Genomic DNA, 11,061 nt, shown 5'->3' with positions numbered 1-11,061 from the left:
ATATTAATTGCAATTTATTCCTCCAGGTGTCCACATGTGTGGGTTGTACAGAGTTTCAAAATTCCCTTCATTGGCAGCAAAATTTAAAGCATAGGAATCAGGCTGTAAAACCTTGTTTTGAGTAAGTCCATCTATGAAGTAAGCTGGCTTCCCCATTCTTACCCCACTTAACAAAGAATCAGGCAATAACTTGTGAAGTAAGTTTAAAAATAAGATTTACTTACTTTGGTTTACAGCAAGAATAGCATTAAAAACTGTGCAGGCAAAGCACTTATATTTGCAGTATAACCAGCTTCAGCCAGATGCCTTGAAGCTGGAGCAAGCAGAGGAATGTCTGCATCCAGTGCTGATCAAAGGGAGGGAGAGAGAGGAACAGGAACTGCTATATGCTTCTTCCTTTCCAGGAGGAGAAATGGCGTCACACAGAGCCCTCTCTACCAATTGCATTTCTATGGTCTGAGTGCCTATCAGTAAAACTGCTCTGTGGGCCTGGCCCCTTCTCATGCTAACTAGCAAGAATGTGCATTTGTTAAGTTTGGCTGCTAGTCTCCCAGGGAGCGGGTGCATTCAGAGTGGGGGGGCCAACCCAATCCATTGCATGGGCATGAGAAGGAAGAGGAAGCTGCCAGCCAGGACCACCTCCTGGGCTGATTGTAGGAAGGTGGAAGGGGGCTGGCTGAGGGCAAATTGAGGCTGGTGGGTCAGTGCCCCCATTCTCCTTACTGGGCCAGTCTCTGCTGCATGGGCACCAGTGTATGTGGGGTGTGTGATGCTGCCATGTGGCATCCATAGCACTTTTCCTTTTGCAACAGCAAAAAGGGGACATTCCACATGTGGAACACATTTATGTTATGAGCACAACAATGGGGCAACCAGGAAATTTTGAGAGCACAAGGTTTTCAGTTGGACAATAAGAGCATTTGGTGTGGATGGGGGGCTCCAAGTCAGTTAAGGGTCATGGCCAATGGCTGTGCTAGACCTGTTATCCCAGGGATGGCCAAAGAGTACCTGAGATGGACCCCAAAATGGTGCCTCCTCCCTGCCAGAGAAGAAGGGGTGAGGGTAAATCTACATTGGGACAAAGGGGTAAAAAGGGTAGTCATTGGGGATCTGCTGCCCCAGTGGATCCAGCTGCCTGAGGCAATCACAGTCGCCTCAGTTTGCCTCTTGGTTGGGCCGGCCCTGTGTCCTCTATGAAAGCCTCAGTTTTCTATTTTTTCACTGCTGTGCTGTATTGCATTGTTTTCAGTGATCCTCCCTTCAGAAACGCAAGACCGATTTCCTGTATAGACAGGCAGTCCAGACCCCATCAGCATAATGTGAAGTATGGGCTTGTTTATTTTGCCTGCACCATGTTGTACTTATTTGCATTGACTATTGTCTTGCAATGTCCTTCCCACAGTGGCCAAGTTGGTGTTCTTTGCCATCAGCTTTGAATTCCATGTCATGTATGCATGAGTTGAATACCACACTCCCTTCTATTAGGAAAACAGTCGGTTTAATTTTTGCTGCTACACTGTACAATTTAAGCTGTTACTGATCCATAAGAGAGCCATGTGGTTTCTCTTAGGAGCAGTTGATGAGAGGCTTCCTCAAAACCATTTGCAAAATCCAAATATTGAATGGCTACTATTGTCTGTTGTCATGGATGGATCACTCCCTGGTGACATTTGGATTGAATGTTTCAAGGGGACCGCTCTCCATGCTCTGTACCACAGAGACTTACAGCATCTGATGGATTCCTGATTTCTTTGGGGGATTTTCCAGTTGACATGGCTGGCATTTCTGTTGAGACTTGTCTCACTATGGAATGGTGAGGTGCATAGGACCATTGATTCAGTTACTCCTGAGTGCGATCCCTGTTGCAGTGGAGCATGCAGAGCACATTGGAGTGACCTGTATCTGATGAAACAGGAGGGCCAATGGCTGCAAAATAGGTGGTGTAAGTTGTGGAGTGGATATATTAATTAAAATTTATCCCTCCAGTCTCCCAGGTGTGTGGGTTTAAACGGAGTTTTAAAAATCCATCTTGACAGCATGAAATCTTAGGAAAATAAGCCACAAAGCCTCCTTTTATTCTGAGCAATTGCAGCTTATAAGCTAGCTTTCCTTTTTTTACCTTGCATAACAAAGAATCAGGCAACAACTTATGAAGTAAGTCTTAAAAATAGTGTTTTCTTACTTAATGTTCTTGCATTGGTTCATAGCAAAGGCAGCAGTAAAAAATATGCAGGTACAGCATTCTTAATTACAACAATACAGAGGTTAGTTTCTAAAGTCCATCTTTGTACCTGGATCCCAGGAACATGTCCAATCAGCATCAGAATCATGGTGAAAAGAAGACACACAGAGAGAAAACAACAGGGAAAGGGTTTATATCTCCTGTTTCTTCCCATTACTAGAAACAGGGGAAATGACATCACACAGAGCTCTCTCTCTCCATCAGTTACATTCCTATGGTTTGAGTCTGCCAATCAAGCTGCTCTGGTTGTTTGCCCTTAAACTTACTAACTAGCAAGGGTATGCATTTGTTTAGTTTGACTGCAATCTCCCACATAAATGAAGAAGAAGAAGAAGAGTTTGGATTTGATATCCCGCCTTTCACTCCCTTTAAGGAGTCTCAAAGCGGCTAACATTCTCCTTTCCCTTCCTCCCCCACAACAAACACTCAGTGAGGTGAGTGGGGCTGAGAGACTTCAGAGAAGTGTGACTGGCCCAAGGTCACCCAGCAGCTGCATGCGGAGGAGCGGAGACGCGAACCCGGTTCCCCAGATTACGAGACTACCACTCTTAACCACTACACTACACTGGCTCATGCCCATCTGAAGCTGACTGAACATGGATAAGAGCACATTATAGCTCTTAACTATGTTGTTGGTGGTGAAGAAAGCTTACTTTTTCACCACCATTGTATCAGGCAGAGCTGTTTCAAGTGAAGAATGGGATTTTGCCATCTGATTGGGAAAGCATTGCTCTGGCCCCCTACTGAAGCTTGCTATGACAATTTTGCAAAGCACTTTAGGGCACTGGTGTCCAAACTTTCTTCAAAGAGGGCCAGATCTGATGAAGTGAAGGGCCATGAGGGCTGACTAAAGGGCCAATCAAGGTTGTTGACCTTTTTCTTAGGATTGAAGTTGTTGAGGTTTTTTTAGGATTTTACCCCAGGAAATAAACTGCCACAGGGGCTGGATTAAACTGACTGGTGGGCCGGATTAGGCCCCCAAAACAGACTTTGGACATGCCTGCTTTAGGGGAAAGGTTGTTCAGATCCAGGCAGAAATGGATGCCACAGTTAAAGTAAGTCCTACAGAGATATCCAGAGCATTACCTGTTCCATCTGTACAGGATCAGTTTCAGTTATTGCAGCCTGAGGATGAAGACTCACTCCTTGTAGGAGTGCAGCCAACCACCTGCCCTCTGTATCCTTGTCCATCTTAGTTCACCAGAGCTCCCCAAAATGGGGCAGGGAGGTACCATCCACCTTGAAGGAGCTAGTGGTGCCTCCCCTTCTTAAGAGAACCTCGTTATTATTGACAGCTGCACGAATTATGATAGCTAGGAAGTGGAAGGGGCAAGCAGAATGTAAACTGGAATAATGGTACAAAGAGGTTTGTTTGGGATATAGCGATTAATGATAAATTAACATGTGCCATTGAGGTAAGAAGGGGGAATATGTAGGAGAAATGATTTTGAAGAAATATGGAGGGTGTTCGTAAAATTTGTACTGTTAAAATGGAAAGGGCTAAACCAGCTCAAGAGGTGTCAAAATTTTGGAAGGTTGGAGAGTTATAATGGAATAGTCTTGGTGGTGGGGTGCACATTTATGTATGTTTATTAATTTAATAATAATAACAAATAAATAAAAGGGGAAACACTTCCATCAGGGATAGGTGAGAAGAAGGCATAAAAGAAAGAAAGAAAGAAAGAAAGAAAGAAAGAAAGAAAGAAAGAAAGAAAGAAAGAAAGAAAGGGTATTAGTTGTTAGGATGTGGCTAAATTTTCAGAACTCCATGGGCTGAATATCACCCCTTGAGACTAATTCATTCTTATCCTGGGGCAGATTCCCCTTGCTCCCCGCTCTGCCCTGTGCTTCTGTCAGACTGCATATTTCACATTAAGATGTGATCCTGCATTAAACTAAGCAGAACAATTAGGTATTACTTCTACATTTTTGTGTGTACCTTTATTGCATTCTGTCCTGGCTTTTAAGTATTTTTAAATATTTGTCTTCTGAATGTCCGCAAATTTAGAGCTGCATATGGTAAAATTAATTAACATGTATAAATAAACAATTGGGCAGCGTCCTCTTCCTCATCAGAGAGAGAGAGAGTGGGGGGGGGCTCATTAGAGTTCAGAGCACTTGACAATGATTTCCTGGTGGTGAATATCCCCTTTGGGGGCAAGGTGCTCAAGAGTGTGGGGTGACCCACTGCAGTTAAGCTTGGAGGAAGCTAATTATCTGGACTCATTTCAGTTTCATTTTGAAATTGCCTTGGTCCTCCTGGCTGATGATCTGTGTCAGTAGTGTGTGATTGTGTCTGCTTGTTCTCCTTGACCTCTCAGCAGCTTTTGATGTCATTTACCTCATTATCCTTCTAGAGTGGCTCCAGGAGGTGGGGGTTTTGGGGCAGTGGTTATATTTCTGTTCTTTCGGGGGGTGTTTCCAGAAAGTAGTGAATAGGGGGCTATTGCTCAGCACCATGGGAGTCGTCCTGTTGTGTCCAACAGGATTCCATCTTGTCCCTCATGCTGGTTAAACATCTATTGTCATCAGGAAATTTGGAATGAGGCACCACAGATGACACCCAGCACCCCCTCTCTCTCTCTGTTCCACCTGAGTGAGGAGAGGTGGCTCAGGTGATAGACCTGTGCTTGGAAGCAGTGATGGGCTAGATATAGGCCAATAAACTGAAGCTGAAGCCTGATAAGATGAAGATGTTATGCTTCCTAAGTTCTTGGGTCCAAGAGGTGGGGAGATGCCTGTTCTGCGTGGGGTTGTACTGCCCTAGAAGAAGCAGGTCTGTTGTTTGGGTCACTCCTGGAACCAACATTTTAAGTGGAGAACTCTATTGGCACCTTTTGAATGAAAGTGACTGGGTCACCGTGCTCTATGATCTGGTAACTTTCAGATTGGATTATTGCAATACACTCAATTCTGAACAGCCCTTGAACAACTTAGAAATGCCAGCTGGTCTAACAGTGCAGGAGCCAGGCTGGGGTTCCTTTTGATTTGGGGGCCAATTCAAATTGCTCACATTAGTGTTTAAAGTCCTAAGCACCTAAAACCACAAATATACATCAGCTCCTTTTCTATACACCACCTCAGGTGTAAAAATCAGCAGAGGGGGCCTTATGGTAATTCCATCTCCCTTGGTGGTTTTTTTTTGGGGGGGCGGGGGGACACTCAGGAGAGGGCATTTGCTATGGATTTACCTCCTCACAGATGTACACCTTGCACTTCCATTGTATAGTTTTTGTCATTTGCTGAAGACACACTTCTCTGCCCTTTGACATCTGAGAGAGATATTTTAGAACTCAACGTATTCTTCTGATTATGAATTGTTTCGACATTTTAATATTGCATTTTTACATTATTGTAACCCACCCTTCTGTAAGGTACGAGATCATCATCATTCCCTATCTAAATGTTTGCTGATACACTTAACAATAATTGTGAAATGTTGGTGAGGTGGGCTTCCCCGTAGCCAAAGCTGAGCTGATTCTTCCTCAGGAAGAGATGGAAACATCCACAAGAGTATATTGTGGAGCTCTGTAGCTATAAAACCTGATCAATAAATAATAAATCACACACACATGTAGGAAAGCAGGCACCATCATGAGCACATGCAGAACATCTGCAAAGACCCTTAAGAGATTCTTGCAGTCGATGTTATTTTAAAAGTGGATTTTTCATACAATTTGCATTTCAAGTAAGTTTCTCTACAGGTTAGTTTTTCACAAACAGTTGCTTTCACTCAGAAAACAAATTGTGCTCCCTTCCCCCAAACTAACTCCTTCACTCTCCAACTGTTGTGTATGTGTTTGTTTGTTTGTTTGTTTGTACACAAAGCCTCCTGTGGGTGGGGGTAGTAGGTCCATCCCCTCCAGGCAAGAGGGTGGTGGTAACTGACAGCTTCAGCCATTGAGTTTCCCTGGCCAAACTGGCGAAAGGATACAGCTGCTGGAATTGTGTCCTTCTGTGTCTCTTGTCCTGGTCCCATGGTGCCCAGGCCATGGTACCTGTTCTTGGAGATACCCATTTGTTCTCTCACCCTCCATGTTAAGGAGGCAAGGAGCTGTGATCCATGCTGATGAAAATTGTTTTGGTAAATGTTCAAGGCTGAAGCTCATTAGCAGTATTCTTGACTACTGCCCAATGGTGAGGCTAATTTGGGGAAGAAATGGTGCCTTTGTAATATTTTAGTCTTGATGTTGTCTCTTATGGGACTGATCCAAGAGCACAAACTTCTCACTTGGTTGCTTGGACCAATTTCTATTTTGGTAGTGAAATACAATGCATTTACTAGAATGTCCTTACCTTGTTTGAGGGTCTCTGATTATCAGCTTTAAGAAGAACCTGATTAAGCTTGAATGCAGAAGCTTTGAATTTCTCTGCTGCCAAACCCAAGTGGAGTGACCAGCCAGAGCCTGCAGTTCCTCTGCTTGAAACTGATCAATGCTGCTATGTGAATTTCTATTGATGGCAGGTTTAAAAGAACAGCAAGGAAACAAAACATCCAGGTTATTATTATTCATTATCATTACAGCCACAGCACAGGGGAAACAGAATCTCTCTCTCTCTCTCTCTCTCTCTCTCTCTCTCTCTCTCTCTCTGTGTGTGTGTGTGTGTGTGTGTGTGTGAAGGCAGGTCAAACAGTGCAAAGACAAAGGGGTAGTGGAGGGCAAGGCAAGCCAGTTCAATGGAAGTGAAGCCTGGGTATTGTGCAACTCTCTGAAATCTGCGGGCCTTTCCAGCCTCTGGGTTTTGCAAGGGCTATTTATTCACAGCTGATAAAAGACTTCTTTGCTGTGCTTGCGATAGCGACAGCTTGCTGTGGTCAGTAGATAGAGGTTGTTTCCCGTTGCATAGAAGGATATGTCAAAGGTGAAGCTTGAAGACTCCAAAAGCCAAGGGATGCCAGAAGGAGATTAGCACTGCTGACACTTTCCCCCATTGAGGAGGAGGAGGGGAAATGGTCAGGGGCAGAAATGGGAGCTTTATGAGGCTGGAACAAATGGGGGGGAGGGTATCCACATTTGACACATGTAGCAATGAGTGCAGACAACTTTCCAGTGACCAACAAGGTTGAGCTCATTCTTTCTCCTAACCATGCAAGCCTTAGAGCAGTGATGGGAAACGCCCAGCAAAATGAGTCCCGTCATTAATTTGGTCCATTAGGCCATTTCCCCCAAGTCATGCATACACATGAAATCATTTATGATATCTTGTGTGAAGCAAGTAAAGACAAGCTCCTCAGTGGGTCCCTGACAAGTGGGGCTTGTCCTCAGCACCTTTTATACTTGGTACCAAAAGCAAGCCCCACTAGGACTAGGTTTCAGTCTTAACTGGTGCTGCCAAGGGAAACTGACTCCTGCCAAAAGCAGGGCTTAAAGTCCACAGTGCCAACCATCTGACCAGCAGTGCCCGTCATGCCCCACTTGAATCAGCTGTGACCTTCCCTTGCAGTGGGACTTGAACACCAGCCATGCTGAAAAGTGTGGGATTTCCAGTCAAAATCACAAATGCATGATTGCCAGACAGGCAGATGAGGGGCTGATGCTCAGAGTTCCTGAATCAATATAGAAGGGACTGTATAAGGTCACTTCCTTAGTGCTTTGGTGGGAATTTCTAACAAAGGAGATAATCTTATGTACTTCCTCCCTGTCTGAGCTCTTTCTCTCTTCTTTCAAGCCAGCAATGGAAGCAGACACACATGCCTGGGCTCTGCTCAGAGCCCAGACTCCATTTTGGAAACGCCTTTTGTATTTTATAACTAAGAAGTAATTTTACCTGCATACTACTACTATGATGTATTTGCTGCCTGCACTTAAATGTAAGTAAACCCTTTTGTTTATCATACTAAAATGTGTGGTTCATTCTTAGCAATGGGTGACAAAGAAGGGAAGGTCAGCAGACCACAAACAAGAATAAAATTTTTAGGAATTGCCTAAATACTAGCTTCAAGTAAGCTGCAAAAGCACATATGTGCTTTTACGCTGCTAAAAAGGTTTCACAGCCTGTTTACTCTCATATTTCTCCCACACATTTAGGTTTCAATGGTCTAATTCTGTTACCAGGCATTGTCAGCCTGAAGATAAGCTACCTCCTTCAGTACCATGGAACTGTCTAGTAGCATGACACTGGTGGTGTGTTAAAGCTTAGGAGGCAGAGGGTGCGATTGCTTTCATGGCAAAAGGTGCACTTAATCAAGTTATTTTAAAACCAGAAACACAGACACAGAAAATGCTAGCTAGCTAGGTATGGCTGATATTTGTTAGTTACTATAGGCTGAATCCAGTGCTCTGTGTCTACAAGCCGAAGGGCTCCAATGCAAGAGGTATCCAGCGCAACAGTTGTGCTAATAGAACTCGTGGCACAAGGGCTAAATCTGTTGTGCAACAAACATTAATAGCAACCTGCTTCTGCATTCTATTGTGCAACAATGTTCCACTGGCGCAAAACTTTTCACCGGAGGAGTGAGGAAGAGAAGAAGCAACTTTAACTTAGCCCTACATTGGATTCCTCCAGACAAAAGGGGGCCCAGTGACCTAGCAATTGGGAGACAAGTACAGTAACCTCGGGTTACAAACACTTCGGGTTACAGACTCCGCTAACCCAGAAGTAGTACCTCGGGTTAAGAACTTTACCTCAGGATGAGAACAGAAATCATGTGCAGGTGGCAGAGGGAGGCCCCATTAGCTAAAGTGGTACCTCAAGTTAAGAACGGTTTCAGGTTAAGAACAGACCTCTGGAATGAATTAAGTTTGTAACCAGAGGGACCACTGTACTAGGATCCAGCTGCTAAGTCTGTTTTTAAAACATCACTAGAAGCAACCAGGATGAATGATTGGGTGACATGACCATGTCTCCTTTCTTGAAGTGCATCATGTGCACCACATATTGAGGTTTCCAAGCAACAGGAGGTAAGCCCCTTTCTGACCAAAACCACACGGACGACCAGAGTACAATCCTCGCAGGAGACAAAGAGCAAGCGATGTGGCTGTCTCAGCAGAGCTGATGAGTAGCAGCTGGGCGGCCAAGGGACTCCTTTTTGCACCGCATCTCACCTGTCTCTCTCAGTGAGCAGAGGCCACGTGGCTCTGGCAGAATGCTGATGCCCCCCCCCCGTCTTCCACACAAGACGAGAAGCCAGAAGACCACCACTCCAGCCAGCACAGTGGTAGGAGTGGTGGTCTTCTACCTTCTCGTCGTCTTAGTTTCCTGGTTGCTGGAAGCCCAGCGCTCGCCCAGCCTTTACGAGACAAAAGATTCTGTTTAGGGAAGCTTTTAATGTTTGATGCATTACTGTATTTTAATATTTTGTTGGAAGCCGCCCAGAGTGGCTGGGGAAGCCCAGCCAGATGGGCGGGGTATAAATAAATTATTATTATTATTATTATTATTATTATTATTATTATTATTATTATTATTATTATTATTATTATTATTATTATTATTATTATTTCTGGCACGTGCAAATATAAAGCACCTGATTTGCAACTGTTGAAGCTGGGAAGTAAGGAATCGCAGCATGGAGTCCTTCTACCCTCAGTTCTCTCCCTAAGTGGCAACAGCAGCAGCAGCAGCAGCACGTGGCAGTAAACGGAGACTGGTTTTCAAGGCTGATCTGCTGCTTGTGACGTCATGAATAATGTCTCTCTGTTAGCGGCGGACAGACGCAGATACAAACCAGACCATTCAGACTAGAAGACACCAATACTTTTCCTGACAGCTTTCTTCATGGATGTCTTAATAGGGAACCATCATAAGATTAACATTCTATTGCTTTTGAAATTTGTTTGTGGCTGGGGGGGGGTTGTTATTGTTTTATTATGTATCTTGTATTCTCATTTTGTATCTTTCTGTTGTGAACCGCCCTGGGACCTTCGGGTCAAGGGCGGTATGCAAATTTAATGAATAATAATAATAAACTGCTGTAATTAAGAATTTCCTTTCGTTGACCCTTTGGTATAGTATTGCTGGCGATACGGACTCTCTCTGAACTCTTCCCGGGCCGTCCTGTCATTGAGGTCCCTCTGACTGGCAGAAGACAATGTCGCCCGCAGGTCGGTCTTCTGGGCCAGTGGCAGAGAGTTAGGATCAGCCTGTCTTCGCCCTGCGAAGTGGCAAAACGGGTCAGGTTTGAGCAAAGAGGAAATCCTGCCCTCAGAAGGTCCAGAGCTGAGGAATCTAGTAGATTACGCAAGCGGGGGGAGGAGAGGAGAATGGATCCCTTTTGCAGGAACTTCTGGATTGTTCTTTTCAAGCAAGAATGTCCTACGTGTAACGATACCGAAGCAAAGGGCCGGATCACTTTCCCGAGCTCATAGCTGTCAACGTTTCCCTTTTTTTTAAGGGAAATTCCCTTATTCCGAATAGAATTCCTCGCAAGAAAAGGAAAAAGTTGACAGCTATGCCCGAGCTCCGTTAGAACAAAGAAAGCCGAGCGTGAGAGAGACAGACAGACCGAGAAACGAATGGGCTTAAAAACCCAAAGGGACGGAGAAGCTTCGGGTGTTTGAGAAAGAGTAGCTCGGCTCTGGGGCGGATCAAGGCCCTGGTGTGCAGAAAGCGGCTTCTTCAGAAAACTTCACGCGGGGTTTTCTCAAGTACAGCAGCTATTACTCTGCAACATTTGCCTCCAGATCTTCTATGGTCCTTCTTTCTTTAGAGAACGATGCCAGTCTTCCTATAACTTATTTTAAAAATCTGGTGCTTCTGTCGCTGCTATCCGCAGCCAGATTGGCAATAGCCCATACTGAAAATAATCAAGAGTTCCTATGCGGAAGAATGTGGAAGAAATTGCGCACCAAAGGCTGGCACTTTTGTCACGTTTGGCT

General features: G+C 44.6%; 1 long non-coding RNA gene across 1 annotated transcript; it reads right to left on the bottom strand.

The window, feature by feature from the left end:
* Positions 1-2,820: 2,820 nt before the first annotated feature.
* LOC308573613 lies at positions 2,821-10,118 on the bottom strand. The gene is made up of 3 exons (XR_014002142.1): positions 9,711-10,118; positions 6,539-6,694; positions 2,821-5,005 (listed from the first exon to the last, which is right to left on the bottom strand). It is a non-coding gene; the product is annotated as an uncharacterized lncRNA (long non-coding RNA).
* Positions 10,119-11,061: the final 943 nt, after the last annotated feature.

This window comes from Podarcis bocagei (genome assembly GCF_964188305.1).
Source record: "Podarcis bocagei genome assembly, chromosome: 14".
NCBI lineage: Eukaryota > Metazoa > Chordata > Lepidosauria > Squamata > Lacertidae > Podarcis > Podarcis bocagei.
Note: the sequence above shows the minus strand (reverse complement) of the source record. Positions and strands in the feature narration are given on the sequence as shown.